This window comes from Pongo abelii, chromosome 11 (assembly GCF_028885655.2).
Source record: "Pongo abelii isolate AG06213 chromosome 11, NHGRI_mPonAbe1-v2.0_pri, whole genome shotgun sequence".
In the NCBI taxonomy this organism is placed as follows: domain Eukaryota; kingdom Metazoa; phylum Chordata; class Mammalia; order Primates; family Hominidae; genus Pongo; species Pongo abelii.
The window spans coordinates 20,474,549-20,480,693 of NC_071996.2; positions in this window are offsets into that span (position 1 = coordinate 20,474,549).

Consider the following 6,145-nt stretch of genomic DNA (forward strand, 5'->3'; position numbering starts at 1 on the left):
GGCCCTCAGCACTGAGGCCTCCCTCTCCATAGACAAACAGTGGCACTAGCACTCCTGGTCCTAGCTCAGCACGGCTTGGTCTGCTGGAAGCCCACCTCTGCCCACCAAGGATGCCGTCCAGCCGGGAGGGAGGTGAGGGCAAAACCTTTGACAGATGTGGTCTCATTTTAGCCCCATAGTGGCTGGCTGAGGGAGGAACGTTGTCCCTGTTTTTCAGATGGAGACATTTTTACCCAGAGATATTATAGTTTGCCCAAGATCAGCACAACAGGTAATATTCCATATTTCATCAAATCTAAAATGCCATTATAAGAAGCACGTATTTATGTGCCACCATACAAGAAAAAAGACACTGTCCCAATGACATGCCATCCCAATTTCTGATACATAAAATCATGAGAAGATACTCCTTTTTGGGCCCCCAGTGCATGGGTGCTGGGCACTGGGCTCCACCCTCACCTCCAATTGCTCACAAGTCACCCCGCAACCCCCACCCTCAACACACACACACAACTGCACATAGCATCCCTCTAACCTCTATTTTTCAGGTAAGGACACTCAAGTTTTGCGTTACTCGCCCAGATTCACTGAGCTGGTAGTTGGCAGATTTAATTTGAACTCAGGTCTTGCTGCTTCCATTTGGCCCCTTTTGTGGACCAGTAAGAAAAATGAACCGGATTCCAGAAAGGCTGCAGCAATTTCCTGGCTGGGGTGTCAGAAGGGAGAAGGGCAGAAATAAATGGTCCAGCTCAGCACCTTTGCCTGTGTCCTGCAGTCTATCAGCATTTATTAAGCGTCTTCCTGCTCCGAACCGGGCTGCACCAGAGATGCCCCCCTTTCCTCCCTGCCCTACCTGTTCCTGGGAAGACTTGCCCACGTTCCTTCTCAAAGTCTGCACCTCTAAACGGGGCATGTGACCCTGCCTCGCTGACTTCCGTTGATTGCACGGGGAAGTCACCAACCCAGGGGATCGATCAGAGGAGTAGGGTCTCACACTGTCAGTACGCCGTAAGTACCAGACTCGGAAGATTGAGGCCAGGTCCTGGGCATCCATGTTTATGCTTAAAGCAGAGGAAGCTGATGAGAAGGAAGATGCAGGTGTGCAGAGGGAGGCTGAGGCCACGGACACCTGGAGAGTCCCAGGGAGCAGTGGAAGGAGGCCCCTGCCTCCTTATGATTGGTGGCACATCCTGGCTTCGGGTGCAGGAGGGACCCCATGCCCTCCTAAAACCCTATTCCTCCTGAAGTTTCTTTAAATTGGCTGGAACAGCTTGTGTTGATTGTAACCAGATGCCTCCTGCTGAGGCACCACACCATGCTGGGCTGTGGTGGTACCAGGCCCTCCTAGAGGAACGGGGTAAAACTCTAACACTCTAACAAGGCAGGCCCACCTTGCCCAGGGGCAGGTACACATAGGAAATGCTTAGAGAATTCACAGGAGAGGGCAATCAGTACAAGCTGGCATAGCCAAAGGAGGCTGCCTGTAGGAGGTGACACTTCAGCTGGACATCAAAGAGCAGACAGGAGGAAAGACATCCCCCCAACCCCACCCCAGGTTGGGAGACAATGGGGAGACACAGAACACAAGCAGTTGGGAGGTGCTAGGAGGGGTGGAGGTGGAGAGGAGGTGGAGGGTGAGGCAATGGATTTTGAAATTGAGACTATGAGAAGTGGAGAACCAGGAGCTGTTTGTGACAGGCTGTGGCAGCTGCCTAGAAAAGCAGAGACAAGCTTCTGGGAACTCAGGCAGGAAGCATGAAGACCCCATGCACAACCACAGAAGGCACCAGCTTGTACGTCCCTGTTTGCTCCAGGCGTCGCCCCCGCAAGTCTGCAGAGATCACTGCCCTCTGCTTTGCCTTCCAGGCGCAAGATGTTGTGGGTATTCTTTTGGCGCCGCTTCCCTTCCCCACCAACTTCTCGCCCTCCACTCCTCCCCACCCCAGCACAGGCAGCCGCTCCAGGGCAAGTCTATGCAGGCTCCACACATTGATTCTGACCTGCATAATGGACTCTGCCTGGGGCACCCATGTCGAAACCAGCCCAGGCGCCCAAAGCACTGGCACCGGTACGACCCAGAGCGGCTGCAGTGCTCCCAAGTGCCCAGTGCTGGGGATTGGGGGTGCCACGGCTTGGGAGGCTGCCCAGAGGGCGGAAGGGTCCTCTGCAGAGCTCTGCACGCCTGTCGGCCGACGGGGGCTCTGCACGGCGGACTGAGTCACCGCCGCCTCATCGGCCGGCAGCGCAGGAAACCCCGTCACCTTCTCGAGGCAAGGACGGTCCTGCCGCCAGCCGTTCCTGCGATCCCAGGGTCTCTGCAGTTACACCTGGTTCCAGCCGGGGGCGCCGCGCCGCGCCGCTCCTACGGAGGAGCCAGGCGCCCTTCACAGGCGCGGCCCCACCCGCTTTACTAGCCAGGTGTGAGTCACCCCACGTGCGCCCGAACGCGGTCAGGTCCACCCAGGAAGCCGGAGCAGGACTTTGGGCAGCGAGCTCGCTGTGAGTTAGAGAGCAGAGGGACATCTGTGGCTAAGGAATTCGCTGCATGGACGAAGACCCAAGCAAAGCAGATAGAACCAAATGTATGTGGGGCAAGGCCAGCCACAACTACCGGAGCAGGCGGTGTTCCAAAGCCCTGAGCTCTGGAGTCACGCTCACACGGCCTTAAACCTCCGCTAGCCTTTTTCTGACAGGGGGATTTAACTTCCCTGCGTCTCAATGTCCACATTTGTAAAATGGGGTCAGCGTCCATCTCAGGTGACTGTTATAAGGGTCACGTTAAATCTTTTATTAATTTTTTAATTAAAAAAATTTTGAAACAGCGCCTCTCTGGCTCTGTCACCCAGGCTGGAGGGCAGTGGCGGGATCACAGCTCTCTGCAGACTAGATCTCCTGGCCTCAAGCGATTCTTCTGTTTCAGCCTCCTCAGTGGCTGGTATCACAGGCCCGTGCCACCACGCCCGGCTAATTTTTAAAAATTTTTAGAAGAGAGGAGGTCTTGCTGTGTTGCTCTAGAGCTTCTGACCTCAAGTGATCCTCCCTCCTCAGCCTCCCAAAGTGCTGAGATTACAGGCGAGCGCCACTGTGCCTGGCCTTATTTTTAAGTATTTTATACAAAGTGGACATGGCCTGGGACTTAACAGGACTTCCCACAGGCCTGGGAAGGTCAGGGAGGGGCCAACTAGGAGGGGAAGGGGTCAAGGACAGCTGCTGCTGTGTGGAAGCTCAGACTGCACAGATCTGTTGTACAGATTAGGGCTGATCATTCAGTCAGCCCTAATCTGTACAACACTCCCCACCTCTTGTGTTTTGGCCCTGGCTCTGCCAATAGATGCCAGAAACCCAACTTGAGCTCACTCTGCCGAACAGTGATGAGAGATGGGCTGGTGGTCAGGACTGACGGGACTAAGGTTCCTTCTCACCCCATGTCACTCCCCTGTGTGGGCATTGCCCATTCTCCATTCTCTCTGCAGGGACGCTGTGCTGCTCAGCCCACCCCAGGCAGGGCAGGGAGGACAGACACTAGAGAGGCTCCCGGGAGCTCCCTGGTAAGAAGTGGAGTGGGATGGATGCAGTCCAATGTCTCTCTCTTTTGTTGTTGTCAGGTTATTGTGGTATAATTTACATACAGGGAAACTCCCACTTTAAAAATGTACAGTTCTGCTTGTTTTGACAAATGTATGTTATAGTTCATCCACCACCACATCATGATATACACATTTTCATCACCCTCAGAAATTCTGTGTTCCACCCCAACTCTTGGCAACCACTGATTGGATTTCTATCTCTATAATCTGCATTTTCTAGAATAGCATATAAAGTAAAGGGAATCCTACAGCACATATCTTTTTTTTTGAGTTGGAGTCTCACTCTCTTGCCCGGGCTGGAGTGCAGTGGTGTGATCTCAGCTCGCTGCAATCTCCACCTCCTGGGTTCAAGTGATTCTCCTGCCTCAGCCTCCTGAGTAGCTGGAGTTACAGGCACATGCCACCACACCTGGCTAATTTTTGTATTTTTTAGTTTCACCATGTTGGCCAGGCTAGTCTTGAATTCCTGACTTCAAGTGATCCGCCCACCTCAGCCTCCCAAAGTGCTGGGATTATAGGCGTGAGCCACCGTGCCCAACCAGTACACAGCTTTTTAAGACTACCTTCTTTCACTCAGCATAAAGCTTTTGAGATTTATTCATGTGGATGTCTCTATCAGTACTTTATTTCTTTTTATTGCTGACTGGGCTCCATTATATAGATGTGCCACAATCTGTTATCCATTTGCCAGTTCTTGGCTATTATTAAATTAAGCTGCTAGAACATTTATGTACAGGTCCTTGTGTGGGCATATGTTTTCATTTCTCTTGGGTAATATCTAGGAATAAAATTGCTGAGTCATGTGGTGAGTACATGTTTACTTTTGGGGAAAAAAAAATAAAGTCAAACTTTTCCAGAGTGGTGGTGGCATTTTGCATTCCCGCCAAGCAATGTCTGAGTGTTCCTGTTGCTCTGCATCCTCACCAGCATTTGGTGTTGTCGGTTGTTTTTTAATTTTAATTTTTAATTTTTAGCCTTCTTAATAGATGTGTAGTGGTATCTCATTGTAGCTGTAATTTTCATTTCCCTCTCCTCTGGTGATTTTGAGCATCTTTTCCTGTGCTAATTTGCTATTTATATCTTCTTTGGTGAAGTGCCTGTTTAAGTCTTTGGGCTGTTTTTTGTTTCTTTGTTTTTGAGGGTTTTTTAAATTGAGTTTTTAGAATTTGTATGTATCCTAGTAACAAGCCCTTTGTCAGCTAAGTATTTTGCAAAAATTTCCTCCTAGTCTGTGACTTGTCTTTTATACTTAACAGTCTTTTAATGAACAGATGTTTGTAATTTTGATGAAGTCCAATTATCAACATTTTCTTTTATGATTCATGTTTTTGTGTCCTACCAAAGAACACTGCCTTATTCAAGGTCACAAAGGCTTTCTCTTATGTTTTCTTCTAGAAGCTTTATGGTTTTTCACTCTTACATTTACATCTCTGACCCATTTGGAATTCGTTAATTTTGGTATACGGTGTGAGGTAGGGGCCAAGAATCATTCTTTAAAATATATGGAGATCTAGTTGTCACAGTCCCATTTCTTGCAAACACTATCCTTTCTCCCATTGAATTGCTTTGGTGCTTTGTTGAAATCAATTGACCATATATGCATACATCTACTTCTGGACTCTATTTTGTTCTGTTAATCTATCTTTCATTCTTATGCCAACATTATAATGTCTTAATTGCTATTACAAGATTCAAGTAAGTCATGAAATCAAGTAGTGTAAGTCCTCCAACTTTGTTCTTATTTTTCAAAATTGTTTTGGCTATTCTAGGTCCTTTCTACTTCTATATAAATTTTAGAACCAATTTCTCAACTTCTAAAAAAAAATTCCTGGTGAAATCTTGATTTGGATTGAGTTGAATCTATAGAACAATTTAGGAATAAAAGACATCTTAATATTGAGTCTTCTCATCTATTAGCATGGTATTTCTCTACATTTATTCAGCTCTTTGTTAATTTCTCTCTCCAATGTTTAATTGTTTTCAGGTATAGGTCTTGAATATATTTTGTTAAATTTATCTCTACTTATTTCATGTTTTAAAAATGTTATTGTAAGTGGCATTTTAAAAATTTGAACTTACAATTGTTTGTTGCTAATATTTATAAATACAATTGACTTTTTAAATTGAGACATTATTTCTTGATTCTATAAACGGAAGATGATCAACTATCCCATTTGTCTGGGATTGTACCATTTTTAACACTAAAAGTCCTAAAGCAGAAGCCAAAAAGTTAAAAGGAAGTAAACTCTCCCTTGGGAAGAGAAAAGTCGAGGTTTTCAGTGATTGATACAGAAGATTAAGGGAAAGGTACAAAACCCACATGGCAACCCCAGAAACAGAGGCCGAAGGCAACACTGGTTTTAGTGCCAAATGGACACATCACCTTCCTTAGTCTCTGTTGCTGAGAACAACCACCATGATTTGTAGTACACCATAGTGGATCATCCATTACTATGTCACTCCTTGTGATGTAACTTAAGTGCACTATAATCTTGAACGTGACCATCCACTTTGCCTGCGGATTAATTGTTGTGCTTTGTATTGAGACACTGCTAGTT